This window comes from Globicephala melas, chromosome 7 (assembly GCF_963455315.2).
Source record: "Globicephala melas chromosome 7, mGloMel1.2, whole genome shotgun sequence".
In the NCBI taxonomy this organism is placed as follows: Eukaryota; Metazoa; Chordata; class Mammalia; order Artiodactyla; family Delphinidae; genus Globicephala; species Globicephala melas.
The window spans coordinates 51240551-51257464 of NC_083320.1; the positions used below are offsets into that span (position 1 = coordinate 51240551).

The 16914-nt window shown below is 36.4% G+C and overlaps 1 long non-coding RNA gene across 3 annotated transcripts in view; it reads left to right on the plus strand.

The window, feature by feature from the left end:
* Window positions 1–16914, plus strand: part of LOC115849335 (uncharacterized) — a 209005-nt gene that overhangs the window by 52721 nt on the left and 139370 nt on the right. For 2 of the 3 annotated variants that reach the window (XR_009564588.2, XR_009564589.2), the window contains exons 4-5: window positions 50–103; window positions 12730–12821. This is a non-coding gene — a long non-coding RNA (uncharacterized lncRNA). Of the gene's footprint in view, window positions 1–49; window positions 104–10251; window positions 10316–12729; window positions 12822–16914 lie in introns of all 3 variants that reach the window. The other variant, XR_009564590.2, reaches the window with a different exon arrangement.

The window sequence follows — 16914 nt, forward strand, 5'->3', positions numbered from 1 at the left end:
CTTATGAATCAACATGAAATTTGACAACACTTTCCCTTCCTCATTTCAGATATGACTCATTGCTCTTGGTGTAATCCCCAAGGACCAGAAGCTCTACTTTAAAGTAAGTAACAAAAGAAGCACCTTTAATTCAACCTGGTTTACCCAGAGAACTCTAATGGTTATTATTCACTGCCTTCTTAAGTGTGCATTATAAAGCTGAGTGCTTGAAGTGTCCTCTCTCCAGCTTTCCCTGGGGAAACCAATGCAGAAAAGCTGGAGAGGTAACCTGACTGATAAGTCTTAGACTTGAAGTTTATCAGCAGTTCTACTTAACCATCCATTATCTCTAGGATGCTATTGGATTTTAGCTTTGGGAGCATTTAATTTATTTTCAAGATTTTGGATCATCTTCCCTTCAGACCACTCTGACTTTGCATACAAAAAGTAATAGATATGAGCTTCTTAAAAGCCTTTCTAATTTAAAGCTTGACCCCTTTTCTGCTGTGTGATAACCACTACCCCACCCGCCAGTCTCTCTCAGACTTAGAAAGTGCTGTGGAGCTCAATTCACTACAGAAATCTTAAATCATCTAGAAAAGCCTGTGGTCTTTCAAACAATACTCAAATAAGAAGGAAAAAATAATATGGCGCTCTAAGTAAAATTCTACTTACCCTTACTTGAAAATAGGAAAAACTAAATAAAAAGCTGAGGCCCCTTTACTTTTCCAAATCCTAGAAACATCTAGTGCTGAGAGGAATTGTTTCTTGGTTTAGAAGATGAGAAGAATTGAAGTTAAACAATGATCCTTTTTCCATTTCTTTAAAAAAAAAAAAAAAGGCCGGCAGAGGCAAAAGCTCTGTTGGACAAATTGTTTCAGCAGATGTTCATTGTCCCAGGGAGAAAACAGCCCCTACTTTGCAGCTTAGCACTTGCAAATTTAGAAACTTAAATATTTTTAACTTGAAATGGTCCATGTGGTATGAGTGAGATGTAAGTATTAAAATCATTCCTATGAGCAAGTGGTTACATTTTACTATTAGGTCCATAGAATGCTGACAACTGGTGTTATATCATGATATGGTGATGCAACAATTGTCACCCACCTGCACTTCCAAGCTTCTATAGTTTTTCCCCCCAATCATTTACAATAGCACCCTGGAAGAATATTAATAATTGTACTAACATTTAGAGAGTACTTATGATGTATTAGTTACTCATAATTATCCTGTGATATAAGTACTGTTAGGATGCCTATTTTAAAATGTGGAAACCAAGACTCACAAAGATTAACTTATCTAAATCACAGAGCCAAGAAGTGGTGGCGATGGCATTCGAATGTAGGCAGCTTGACTCTAAGACAGGGGTAGTCAAACTTTTTCTGTAGAGGGCCAGATAATAAATATTGTAGGCTTTTCAAGCCATAACACCTATGTTGCAACTACTAAACTCTGTTTTTGCAGAATAGCAGCCTAAGACAACATGTAAATGAGTGAGCATGGGTTATTCCAAGAAAACTTTATTTATGGACCCTGAAATTTGAATTTCATATAATTTTTATGTGTCACAAAGTATTATCCTTCTTTGAATTTTTTTTCAACTGTTTAAAAATGTAAAAACAATTCTTACCCTGTGGGCTGACAAAACCACAAGACAGTCTGGATTTGGCCCACAGACTAGTTTGTTGATCCGTGCATAAAGCTCTTAAGGACTATTTTTCTAGTAGTGTCTTTTTATAATTTTTTTAAAACATCTAATAGAACTATATTTACATTCTAGCATTATCAAGTTATGTCAGACTTTATCATATAAAATTATATTTTGGGAAATAAGATTTGCTTTTATATTATATGTATTAGATTGGAACATAAGAAATTTGCCAGTATTAGACTGTTTGACCTATAAAAGTGACAATTTTATATGTTTCAGCATAATATTTATAAATGTCTGTTGTCTTAGGAGGTAACTCTTATTTTATTAGAACAATAAAGCGTATTGTGACCAGGAAAACATAAACAATTCAAGCATCAGATGTGTGACAAACTAGATGATTGTTAAGGTTCCTTTAGAATCTTTTCTATGAATTGAATTATGATAGTCTAGGAGTTGCAAAGAAAGGGGAACATCATATTACCAAATAGTTTCTCTGTGACAAGTACTAAACTGTAATATCTCATTTAGTTTCCATAATGACACTACAAGATAAGTGTTTTTACCGAGTTTATGGTTGAGACAATCTAGGTTCTTGCCCGCATTCAGCACATTTATAGATGGCAAAGCCTGGACTTGGACAAAGATGAAAAGAGGCCTTTTTGTTTCGCTCACACAACAAAGGTAATTTCGCTGTAATCTGTCAGTACCACTAAGACTTTTGAGATTAAAATTTTTTTTTAATTTTTTTCAAATTTATTGCTAGAAAACTAGTTGTAAGGCATAATATTAGAATTTCTCTCATTTTCAGTAAACTCCAGAAAATATACTCACATAATTTTTAAACATTTTTTGTAGCTACAGTTATATTGTTTCTTTGGAATTTTTTTATACTAATAACCTCCTACTTAGGTATGATCTCTATTTTTAAATAGAAGAGCAGAAGAAGGTGAGAATCATAGCTTTTGGTAAACAGAAATTTCATAAGTTAACTGATTACTTAAAACTGATAACTTTACAAAGTCTGAGAATTTTAGAGCATCAAATCCCTTTTTTCACATTTTAACATATTAGCAGAACTTTTAACTCCTATATATACTAAGAAAACAATTCTGTGTACACTAAAAAAAAAAAGCATTCGGGAAGGAAAGAAACTACAAAGTAAAATCAAAAGAAATATCTGGATCAGAATATTAAAATTATAATACCTTGCTTCATTTATGCTTCTCATTCCTTATCCAAAGAAGAAACCAATAACTTCATCAGTGGCTATTGAGGAATAAACTATGACATAGGTAAGAAATTCTGAAGAATTCACCAGGTATAGAAATATCTACCCAAGAAAATGAATTACTCTGAGTTATGGTTACACTGGAAAGATACATTATAGCTCTTTATCTTTTATCCTTTTTCTTCTTTTCTTTTCCCTTTTTTCTTGGCATAGCAAATAAAATAAATTTCAGGCCTGACTAGCCTCTTTCCACTCACAATTTTCCATCTTTACTTTTATGCCTTTTTTTCCTAAATGCCAGATTGACTTTTCTTACTAACATTATTTCAACTCATCAAACATTATATTTCCCTTCATTCAAAATTTACTTCAAAAGTCAGTCTTCTCTAGAATATACATCAAGCAAGTTGAAAACAGAGATATCTGCCAGAAAGTGAAATTCAAAAATTAATGAAAAGGTTCTTGGCAGTCTCCAAGAAGCAGAGGGTTTACATGGAAAAAAAAAAAAAAGTATGACCAAACTTTTGCAACTATTTATATAGTTATAATGCATCAGATTCTGTTATTTTGTTTTGAACATGTAATAGACCAGGATCAAAAATGGTTGAAGAAAGGGGGATTTTGGATCTTCTGATTTCCACTAGAATGTAATCACAACAAAAATGGGATTTTTATTTTATTCATTACTGAATTCCTAACTAAAACAGTTTCTGGAACATGATAGGTGCTCAATAAATATCTATAGAATGAATGAATGGTTATTAAAGAGTGACTTTGGACATGAAATCAGGAGCACAACAGTTAAATAGATGATATTATTGTCTTGCCTTAATGAGTCCCTCTTTATTCATAAGTAGAAGCAATGAGGGAAATATTGTACAAGTCATTCAGACAAAGCACTATTTAGTAATATGGATGTGACATGAGTTTAAAGATAATGTGACCATTGTCATATTTATTATGGTAATAATCAAGGAAGGGAAAACTGGACAATCCAGTTAGATCATGATTCCTAGACTTTACATAGGCAGATTCCAGAAGGTTCAATTAAAAATTAGGTGTGATCCTGTAGGCCAATATTATAAATAAAAGCAATGAAGGCACATGAGATTTCAGATTTTTGAAAACAAAAACTCTAACCCATAATCATGTATTTAGCCAGTCTCAGTCTCAGCATTATTGACGTTTGGAATCTGATACTTCTTTGTTCTAGGGAGTGCCCTGTACATTGTGAGACGTTTAGCAGCAACCCTGGCCTCTACCCACTAGATGTTGGGAGTACCACACCCCCTCTGTTGTGCAACCAAAAAATATCTTCAGACATTGCCAAATTGAGAATAACTGCTCAAAAGGAAGGAAGAAAAGATAGACAGTATTCTCAGGTTTTAGAAATACTTATAAGCACACCCAGAGATGAATGGGTAAACCAAATATGGTTTATGACTGCTTCAACCAATAGAGGACGGTGGATATGATTTTGGAGGCTAGCTGTAAAGGCCATGCAGCATGTGCCTTGCTTGTTGGAACACTTGCTCTTGGAGCCCTGAGTTGCCACATAGGAGGTCTAATTACTCTGAGGCCACCATGCTGTGAGGGAGCTCCAGTCACCTGGAGAGATTGCTTGTAGGCACCCTGGTTAACAGTGCCAGCTGAGTCGGTAGCCTGGGTGCCAGACAGGGAGTGAAGAGTCTTCAGATGTGTCAGGCTCTGGCCATTCAAGTCACATGCTGCCAATCAGTTCTTCACAGCTGGAGCTCCAGACATCAATGACCAGAGAGATAAGTTGCCCCCATCCCCTGCACTGTGCCCTACACAAATTCTTTTTTTTTTTTTTTTTTTTTTTTGGGTATGCGGGCCTCTTTGGAGCACAGGCTCCGGATGCGCAGGCCCAGCGGCCATGGCTCACGGGCCCAGCTGCTCCGCGGCACGTGGGATCCTCCCGGACCGGGGCACGAACCCGCGTACCCTGCATCGGTGGGCGGACTCTCAACCACTGCGCCACCAGGGAAGCCCCCCTAACCAAATTCTTGACCCACAGAATCTGTGAGTGTGATAAAATAGATGTTGTTTTGTGCTGCTAAGTTCTGGGCTATAGATAACTGGAACAATCAGCTATTCTGTTCCGCTTCTCAGAGACAACCACCATTACCAGTTTCTTGTGTGTTCTATCAAAGGTATTTTATGAATATAAAATCACATATTTAAATTATATTTTTAGTATAAATGGTTGTACACCACATACTTGTTCTGCACTTTGATTTTTTTCATTTAACGGCATATCTTGAAGATTCTTCAACTACACATATAGAGTTTCTTCATTCCTTTATAGGGATGCGTACTATTTTATTATATAAATACTTCATAATTTAAATAATGAGTTTTCTATTGATGGACATTTAAATTGTTTTCAATCCTTTAGTTTTATAAACAGGTAGCAATTGCTGGAGTGACATTTGTAATTTTTGTGACATTGACTGATTGCTCTCCATGGGGGTTATTCTGTTTTCCTCTCCTAATAGAAATTTAGTTTCCTCAAAAATACCTTGTTTTGTCAAATTTTGTTTTAAATCTCTGCCAAATAAATTGATAAGAATGAAAAAAAACCCAGAAAGAAATACTTAAAAGCAAACATGGAAAAAGGAACTTATAAGAGTGATTCAAAAATCATATCACTGCAGTTGAGAAGTTTAAAATCCTTGTTTAAAAACAAAATTAAGAGCAAAAAAAAGGAATGTCTCCTCTGGCTTATCAGAACAAGATAAAGTGTGGTGCTGATTGTGTATAGATAAATAATAGAACCATTAAAATTACTGAAATATTTTGCATAATCTTCTCCGTTTAGACAATCTTCTAATATTACAAAGACCATTTTTAGGTAACAGTAAGAAAGCACTGTATTACTTTATACATTATTCTGGATTTCTAAAGTTAGGTAAATTTCATATCAAAAGAGTATGGGAAAATTATCAAAGGCACAATAATATTTTTAGAAATCTTTGAAATTATTTTGAGTTGTACCATAAAATAAACAATCCCAATTTTCAAAAAAATTTAAAAATAGGTGGTGTTAAAAAAAATTGATAAGCTACTTAGTAAGGATCCCTGAAATAATTCTAGAACAATCAAAGACATGCTGAGTGCCTGTAATAGAAGAATTGACTGTCAAAAACCTTGAGTGCATGGTATGAGATATGTCAAATTAATCTCATATTTGACTGAGTTCCTTGAATTGTAGATCAGAGTAATGCTATAAATGCAGTGTATCTTGATTTCCACAAAGACTTTGTGAAATACCCTTAGGCTCTCTGTGTTCTTGCAGACAAACTGGAAAAGCATGGGCTGATTGATAATACAGTTTGTTTTCCCTACACCACCAGCTAACTACTCCTCCTACCTTCATAGGCTCACCTGTTATAATGCTTTTTGGGAATATGTAGGACTCCTCAAAATAAAGTTTCAAAGCCATTAGACTCAATAATCAATAAGTGCCTTTCAAAGTCTTATCATTTTATGGTATTTTAGTCACTGTGATCTACAAACTGTCAGTGCAATTCAGTCTCTTCTTAATTAAGGTTGAACAAAAATTTTATAGACTGATTCCCATCCCATCCTAGGTGGACATCATTCTTTTTGTAAAATTCTTAATCCACAGAGAAGCAAATCAGTATCAGTTAATATTTAATTTAAAAAATACCATTCAGAAATAAAGACAAGATTTATTGTTACACTATTAAATATATTTAATAGTTTATTAATGTCACAAACACTCTGTTATACTTACAAAGAAGAACTGGTGAGCTAGGTGGGAAGAAATCTGCCTGTAAGATATTGTATCAGTCTGACTTCTGCTCTACTCTACCCATTCTACATATTCACCTGTCACCCTGCTCCAATAAATACAAAATGACTAGGCAAAAATTTTACCAGCATAGATATTTTAAGCACCATAATACCAATAATATCAAAAGTATATTGTCAGGGCAAAGAGAACTTTTTGACAAGGTAAAAAAGGGAATGTAAGCTAGAATGGAATTGTTTAATTACATCTTACCTGGAAAGAAATACACTGTTCCAAAAATGGTAGTAAGTCACACCAAGTATACATAACTACAAACCATGCATTTATTTAAATGGGCTGCTTAATTTTACTACTATGTAAATAAAAAATACAGTGTAATGAATTTGTGATAACTGATGATACTGTGATTTGTTATTTTAGTTTAAAATGTATAGAAATTCAAGAAAGGAGACTCCAATTTGACAAGTTAAAAATAAATGGATGGTTTGAATGTCATATTCAACTATCCCTTCATTGATAGTGATTCACATTATTGCACAAAATAGTTTCCTAACCAGAGTATGGGTTCACTGGTGGAAAACCCAAATCATATTATCATTAAAGGCATGCTGCAATGCTTTCTTTCCAGCATCAGCTAGGGTTCATATTGCACAGGTCATCTTTATAATCAGTTGTCTTCAAACTCTGAACAAATGGAAACTTACTTAATGAGACGACAAATGTTTGACCTGACTTGTATCCGTTACAATGATCTTCCTTGTAAAGGAAATATATTCCTAGGAAATCCAGAGCCATGCAGGAGAGGAGGTAAAATATGACTTTGAAAGAGAGGATCAATAACAGCGCTCAGCTAGGTTCCCTGCAAATTTGACAAAGCTTGTTTTCAACGTATAGTCTATGTAAACTGTGTGATGTTGTGAGTGTAAGTTCACAGGATTACAGAGTTCAACCTAACCCTGTGAAAGTGTGAACTCTAAGAGTGGGAGGATGAATTGACTCAACAAACTCAATACACAGGGTCCTCGTCAAACACTTACCCCACATTATTATCCACAGCGAGCACTACTTTGCCTGGGAGCAGCTAACCTTGAATCAATAAATGATATTTTCCTTCCTGAGAAAGAAGCGTGCATTTTTTGTTTGTATCATATGTATTAGTAAGCTACACTGAGTACAGGACCCTGATTTTATCTTCATCTCTAAGATAAAATCATGAGGAAAATAGCCAACAGAGAGGCTTTGTTTTTAAGAGAGACAGGTAACAAAGTTATACATAAGATCAACAAGTCTTCCTTTTGAAGTTAACAAATATAAAGTCCATTTCTCAGCTGGAACCAGTCAGATTTGAAATCTTTTCTCCAAACAAGAAATCATGATATTTGCTTCCATAGCAATGATTTTAGAATTTCAACCCTAAATACACTCACAACTTCTTGGTTTACCTGTATCTACTACTCTGAAAACAATGAGAAACAAACTCTAGAGGCTGTCTCACAGACCTCAATTATTAGGGCTACCTCTTTAAAAAAATTTTTTTCCCTCAGAAACTTCAGCTGGAAGAAAATCAATTTAGCACGATTTTACTTGAAGCTATCCCAGGTAAAGTCATCGTTTCATATTCACCCATTCACTCAAAAGCATTTAAGTGATTTAGGAAAAGTTAAGCATAAGGGAGAAGATAGCACTTTCAAATAAATCCAAATCTTACCTGGTAAATTGAAATGGAACAATACCCCTGAAATCCTTCTTGACTTGCGCTCCTCTGCTCAAGGGACAACTAAATCACAGCAGCCAATATTCTTAAACCCTGAAAGAAAAATCAGGAAGCTTGATCTGTGCACATAATGGCCTGCATAATGTAAGAAAGCGCCGTTTCTTGGCAACTAGGAAACAATCCTTTTCAATTAACTCACAGCAATTGGCCCACGTTTGTTGTGAAACAGAGAGTAAAGAAAATGTTTTAAGAACTCAAAAGAACCTGGTAATAGCTCACCAAGAAAGCCAGTCAGTTTGTTCATTTTGAAAAGCATTTTAATTAATTGACTGCCCATTCTATTTGCCTAACCCTTTGCTAGGAACTTTCATTGACCTACCTGTCGCACTTCCTTGTTGCATTATTTACCTAAAACCCCAGTCCTGAAGAGTTGCATTTATTGTTGCAGCAACACAGTGAAAAGGCGAAAGATAATTCTAGCAAACCAGTGGTATGTAATGTTATTCTGCCTACCGTTTTGCATACCATATTTTGCTTTCTACAACATCAGCTTGAATGTAGCCCTGGATGCTGACTAAGATACGTAATTCAAAACAGTTGTATGCTATAGTCTCTGCGTTGTTAAAGACCAGCTCCAGCAGGCATTAATTTTAGGTGATAGGTAGGAAGTGCCGCTGGGGTAGGTTAATTTTGTGCTGATTTAACTATTTTGGGTGATTCATATATACAGCCGTCCTTGGGGGGATTTGTTCCAGCCCCCTACCCCCCACCCCCCACCGAGAATAACAAACTCCATGGATGCTTAAGTCCCTTATGTAAAATGGCATAGTATTTACACACAACCTATGCACATCTTTCTGTATAGTTTAAATCTTCTCTAGATTACTTATAATACCTAATACAATATAAATACTATGGAAATAGTTGGAAGTACAATGTAAATGCTGTGTAAATAGTTGCCAGGCACATAGCAAATTCAAGTTTTGCTTTTTGGAACTTTCTGGAATTTTTTTCTTCAAATACTTTTGATCTGTGGCTGGTTGCATCAGTGGATGCAGAACCCACAGATATGGAGGACAAACTGTACTTGTGAGAATCTGATGAACTCTTTGGATAATCTTCTTAGGGTGCTTTGCATTCTTCCATACATACTTGAAATTTAATATATTAATAGGGGCTGTATGTGGGACCCTTATTTAAGAATCTCTGTTCAAAAAAGCAAGTGGTAAGGAAAATATGTTATACAGAGATAATTTTTGCTGTTAATCAAACTTTAGCAGTGCAAATAGTAAAGTTTTAACTATCAAGTATGACTGTGTCTCCCAAATGAGAAGATATTTTAAGATAGATAATTTCCATATCCAACTAAAGCCAAATTGGATGAATTTTGTCTTCATTCCCACCCCCCACCCCCCACCCCCGCCATTTTGCCAAGATTTACCAAGAGTGTCTGTTATGGTGTTTACTTTCAACAGCTCTTTTCGTTTTTCCTTGTATCATCCAATTCTCCCTAAAATGTGTCAATCTGGTCGTGCTATCATTAATGGGCAATTCTTAGGTAATATTTTTTAAAATATAACCTTTTGGAGGGATTATCTTCACACAAAGCACTTTCTCGGTTGGTGAGAACTTGAGGCAGCGTCGTAAACTGTTGAAGGTGATGTATTTGGGTAGACCTTCTGGCACCTTCAGATCACATTCCTTGACAGCTGTGTACACTTTCCATGGACAGAACTGGCTGGGATAATTTTATAAGTGTTTCTTCAGCTTTCTGACTCTTCCACTTGCTAGCTCCATGACCTCAGGCAGATTTGTTAAACATTTTGTGTCTCAGTTCCCTTATCTGTCAAATGAAGTTAATAATATTTACATCATAGGGTTATTTTGAAGATTGACTACGATTACATATGTAAAGCTTCTTAAAACAGTGCCCAGCAAATGGTAAGTGCTCAAAGGTTAGCTATATTATTAACATCATTGTTGTTGTTGTTAGCATTTCTGAACTAAGTAACTTTCAAGGTCCTTTTCAGATTTAGGATTTCCAAAATCCTATGTAATCCTTACATAAAAATCTAAAGTAATGTTAAAAAAAGGCTCTTGAGGCATATAATATAAAATTACTCTTCTTCCTTTTTTTATAGATAAAACCTCATTTATGGGCTTCCCTGGTGGCTCAGTGGTTGAGAGTCTGCCTGCCGATGCAGGGGACACGGGTTCATGCCCCGGTCCGGGAAGATCCCACATGCCGTAGAGTGGCTGGGCCCGTGAGCCATGGCCGCTGAGCCTGCGCTCCGCAACGGAAGGGGCCACAGTAGTGAGAGGCCCATGTACCGCAAAAAACAAAACAAAACAAAACAAAAAAAACCCAAAACCTCATTTATCATCTAATATGTCTAATATTTAGAGCTTTTGTATGCCTTTTTCACTAACAAAGAAAAACGCACAATTATTTTGAAAAGTTAAAAGTCTCTTTATCTTTCTGAAAAATTCATTCATGTTAAACAGATTGATTTAATTTAACCAAATGCATAGAGAAGCAGAAATTCTGCAAGAATCTTTTCTAAGACATTTTATTATGGGCAATGCAATTATAAAAGAATCACAAGCTTTTCTTCTTATATTCTTAAAATGTATGGACCATTGCTTCAGCTTTTGGCATCCAATTGGATGTATTTTTAACCAGCAGCTGCAGATCCTAGTATTTGAGAGGAAATGCATGCTTTTCAGTATTCACAGTGTAAACACAGTCCATCCAGAGTGGCCATAAAGACTCCATCTGATCCTCTCCAGCTTAAAAGGCAGGTTTAACCTTAGGTCTTGACCAAATGCACTGTGCAGCTTCCTCAATCGAGTACCACGCCATATCTCTGCTAGGAAAAAGTTCAGCATTATTCTAAGAGGCCAAATGAACCAACCTTCTTTGGAGGGATTGGATTCAGCTACTCGAGGAGATATTTACCATCATATGCTTGGTACATGGAAGTGCCTCCCTTGTTTTTTATTTCTAGCAGTCTTGTTTGCCTCAATATCTTGAAATAGCAAATTCTGGCACAGGGGAAATTACCTATGAAATTACCTATGAAATGTGCAAACAAACTGAAAAGACAATATTTGTTTAAAAGTACCTAACTCTGGAGGGTAACAGAAATACTCTGGAAAACATCAATCTAGTGTTTCTCTTCACAGAAGATTGGATGGATGTAATGTGAAAACAGTGCTGCATAAGCTACTGGGAAGTGTGAATTCCTCATCACAAATTCTATAACAGTCTAAGTCACAGAGTTATTTCCCTTCCGTAACTCTGAGAAAGTCCTCAAAGTTCAGTGCTACCAATTCAAGCAACACAAAACATAGCATGATATATAGCATTTATTAGTAACTTTTGAGTACCTTTATTTCTAATTCAATATAATGTTGAAAAATGATTCATCATGGGAAATACTAAAATTTAAATAAAAATAAAATCAATGCTCTCACACAAAAAATATAGAAGTCACAGGTAATCCTTCTACAGCTTATACATTTGCAAACAAGATACTAAATCTCATATGACACAGGTTAATGAGGATTCTGCAAAATAATTTTTACGGACAGTCATGATGAAATATTTTACAAAATAAAGTATTTTATAAGCATTGACTAAAAATAGAAATAAAAGTTTAGCAGAGTACAGTCAGTCAAACTGAATATTTCTGAGTTCTCATTTTTGGAGCTAAGTTGAGGACAGTATAAGGAACTGCCTAAATTCCCATCAGAAGGGTAAGGTTTCCATAATCCAGGATTCTAGTTAAGCTTCCAGTAAGAAAGAACTGACCTGGGAAACTTACAATAGACTACCAGACTGGGCCCCTCTTACCTCTCATGTCTTACTGTTCTCCCCTTAACTGACTCTACTTGGCCTGCCAACTATTCTTTAAAACACAGCATCTCCTCTACTTCCTTCACATCTTTCCTTAAATGTCATCTTCTCAAGAACCTTTCTCTGACCACCCTATCTGAAACCACAACCCCTGCCCAACCCCACTGACACTCCCCTATTCCCTTCCTGCTTTAATTTTCTATCATTTATTGCCACATTCGATACTTACAGTGTTCATTTTCTGTCTCCCCCCACTAGACCATAGACTCTATGAAAGCAGGAATTTGTATCCGTTGTGTTTACTGGTATATCCCCAGCATCGATTGATAGAATGTTCCTGGTATACTATAACTACTACTACACAGGACTAAAGAGGGTCCCCATTAAAAAGGATGATATTGTTAACATTTAGAGATAGAAAGGACTTTACTCAGCATGAGAAGTAGAGAAAAAAATTATTTAAAAGATTCATTTAAATCTCTCTGTGCTCTTCTAGGAAAAAGAAACATAAGAAGGAACTGAAGTATGGGAATCTTTTCAACCATTACAATGCTTCAAGGTATATTTATTTTCCATTCTTTCACAAAGGTAAGCATGGGTAGTTATTGTTTAACCCTATCAAAAGCTAATAATTGTGTCACTTTAGCCTTGGGGAAATGAGAAACAGGAAACATTTTATCAAGGTGCATAGATTCATAAGTAATATTTTAAAAGGTTATTTGAAGGGTGTTAACAGAATTGCTTTTGAACAGACCTGTATTAAGGTAAAATAAAAATTCTATTTTTTTTTGAAAAACCTGGAAATTGGCCACTGATACCCTTTTTTTTTTTTTACTTACATGGCTAAGCTGAATATTACTTTTTGAGCAAAACCACTATAGAAATAAGCCTAAGCAATGGAACTTATTATTCTAATTATAATGGCAAGATTACCGCATTATATTGCAGAGTGCATTTCTTCCAAATGGCCTAACTCAACAGATTAAAACAGGAATGACCTCATCAGTTCATCTGAAAAGCAAGGAAAGGCTTTGCCTACCTCAGAATCTTTCTTTCACTCCTTCCACAACTCTTGTTCCTTAGGAAAGTTCGCTTTTGTTTGTATATTAGACTGGGCTTTTCTCCCATAATAATATGAAAATACCTCTAAGTTATTTACAGTGACATTGTAATGGCCTAGTGGCTTTCCAACTGTTTCACCTAGTGGACAGCTGAGTCTTGTTCAAAGGACAACCTCTGACCACAGGTGCATAGAAGTGCCGGGAGAGGGGCTGGGTGCAAAATTAGAACTAACATGAGAACAGAAGGGGGAGGAGGAGGTGAGAAATGTTTCCAACTTCCTGCTTTGTCCTGTGTACAGGAGACAAGTGACTCTCTCAAAGTCAGATAATCTCCAAATACTTCCTGACATTCCATTCCTTTTCCATTCCAACATCTTCAAAATCTCTTCAACAAGTAAGTTAGCATTAACAAATCACCATCACATGTATACTGCATTTCCAACAATGTTATCTATCTGCCCTTCCCAAAATATTCTCTCTCCCTCTCCCTCAATTTCCCTCATTCTCTCTCTCTGCCTTCCTGCCTCCCTCTCCTTCTCCACTTCTCCCTTCTCCCTCTCTCTCTTTCATACACACACTCACACACACACTCACACACACACACACACACACACACACAACCTATTGAAAGTGTATGCTCACTCTTATCTGACTTGTTAACTATACATCTACTGTGTGCCAAGCCCTGGTAAGTAAATTACATGTGTTATTTCATTTAACCCTTAAAACAACCTTAGAAGTTGAATACTTTTATCTCCATGTTACAAATGAGGGAAATGAGCCACAGAGAGGTTAAGTAAATTTTCTAGTCATACTTAGTAACCAGAGAGGCTAAAACCAGATCTGACTCCAAATTGCTTCCTTTGAATCATCATGCTTTATGAGCTCTCCTCAACCCCCTGTCATATCCAACAAATGATTATATTTGAAAATTCCCCTGACTTTTGTCTGTTAAACAAATAATAACATAAATTAGAATGCCTGGCAAATCTACTGCTTATGACCTTATGAATAGATTTCTTTAGTTCAATTAACATTTTTTTTGGCTTTTTATAAAACACCATGAAGTACTTTTAAGGACAAAAGAAGCAAACATTTTCATGTGGTCTTATGTAATGATGTGCAATTTAGACCTAATCCTTTTAGCCCAGAGATGGAAGACTGACACTCTAAACAAAGCTCATTGTGTTCTTTTGTGCTGCCATAACAAGGTATTTAAAGGATGAAATTCTGGCTGGCAGATGGACTTCTTGGCATAACTCTACGTGCATCACAGAAATTGTTTTGTTTCAGGGGATTCAAACAAGATGCCTGACATTTCTCAGAAGATATTTCTACTTGTAAATATGGTAACTTGTTAGGTAGGGGTGTTAAAGGGACAATAATGAAGGCTTTTAAGGCCTTTTTCCTGTCTGTAACTTTGTATGATATGTAAAAAGTGCATTTACAGAAACTCATCCAACCTCAGTGAACACTCACACTTGAAGCCCTGAGTTGCTGTGTTAGAATTCCAATTACCCAAAGCTTCCAAGATGTGAGGAAACTAAGCCAGATGTTGGGGCCACCTGTATGTGCTTCAGTGGACAGCAGAGCTCAGCTCCCAGTTGACGGCTAGTGTCGACTGCCAGCCATGAGAGGGAGCCTTCTTGGACATCCAGCCCAGCTGAGCCTTCAGATGACCGTAGCCCTGGCCAGCATTTGACAACAACTGCATGAAAGACTCCAGGCAGGATTTGCCCGGCTGAACCCTTCCTAAAATTCCTGTCAGACAAAATCATGAGCAAAATGAAATGAATGTTTTATATAAGTAGGTTTTAGGTGGATTTGCTATGTAGCAAAAGTAACAGGTTTTGTTACCTGGAAGTAGGGTGTTACCAGGACCAGTGAGCATCAAAGTGACTGTCAGTGAAGGCTTGAAGGAGAGTGAGTGAAATGTTATTGGGGGCTGGAAGATAGAAGACCTTGGATATGTAGTGGTGGGAAGTTTATGAAAACTATCACTGCAGAATATAGAACTGCACCTAGTGAACTAATTGATCTGGATAAGGATATTTCTGGCTAAATGTTGAAAGTGACAATTAAGGTTTTCTAGCTACTATCATAAAATGAAGATAAAGAGATATGAGTTAAAATAGAAACTATTCCATTTTCAAGCAGAATGTAGAACAAGTGAAAATGGCCCTTGCTTTGCTAGGTTTAAAAATAAAACCAATTCTCATCTCTAGTCTCTCCCAGAAGAAGACTCTCAAAAGTAAAAAAGAGCCTCAGGGCAAAGAGTAAATCCAGGGTGCTGTCAGGAAACATGGTCTTAGGGTAAATATGAAGTAAAATGTATAACTGTAAAATCCTTTCTTAAGACATAGAAAGATTTAAGGTGATTTCTCAGAGACCCTTTCAAAAGCCTTCTATGGATTTTTAGGATGTGCCTCACGGCATCTCTATTTTCAGTTGAACAACAGCCCTTCTGAGAATTTTAAACAGTCTCATAGGGAACCCAAAGTAGAGATCTGCTCTTAGGTCAAATTTTCAGGTTTTGTATAGGGATACACTGTTCAAGATTGAATATTTTAAGCAAAAAGGAAGTTATCATACCATTACATAAGCCAAAACCAACCCAAGTTTCAAATGAGGATTTTTTTTTGAAGTTTACCTCAACAGACTCTAAAATATAACATTCTGTTTGGAAGGGGAAGTGTGTACATGGCCATCGTGATTTTGCCTGACCAAAGTCCCCTACCAAGCTCCATTTGTTGAGACAGAGTCCCCCAGATGTAGGACATCTACCGTTGAATCAGTTACCAGCAAGCTTTGGAATCCCCAGCAGAGGCTGCTAATTTGTTAACCATATACTAGCTTGCATTCTCAAGCAGTCCAATTTGAGGGAACAGACAGCGGGATTGTGAGTTTGAAGAGAGCATGCTGTGTTGCAATAGTGGCAGGCTTCAGAGGCAGAGATGTGAGGGAGATTAAAAGAAAATTTACAGGCTTGGCATTAGGAGGTACACATGATCTCAGTCCTGCCAGAGCTTCACCTCTGTGATGAAATACTTGACAGCATCGACAGGTGTACTTGATAATGTGGAAAGTTACAGAGACTGGTACATCTGCTCCCCTACCATGTACCAACAGGAAGGAGAAAAGTTCTCTGGAAATGTGTTAATGCTAGAGAGTCTTTTGCAATGAGCCATATGACAAAGTGCTATTGAACAGTTTGGAAAATCAGATTCAGTCAAAGCATGTTATTACAAGAGCGACATACAGTAAGGCATTATTGGAGAAGCTTTAGAATGGGAGATCTAAATTCGCCTTGTTAGTAAAGATTTATACAAGAAGAGGAGAGAGAAAGGTGACAGATCCTGTCTTGATGGAACCCAACCAAATGGCAGACTTGAACTGGAGACCTTAGTAGAGACTTGGGGAGTTGCAGCCGATGTTGCTGGTTTAACAGTAAAATCAACTTCCCTCTCAGAAAACCTGGTGAGAGACTGTGTCCATTAACTTAGTGTATGAAGTCTGATCTCAGAGAGAACAGCTGGAACCATCCACCTTTAACTTAGGAGCTATATGGTACATTTTTAATGCATAGGTTGCCAGGTGGAAGTATCTTTCTCCCCCCACCC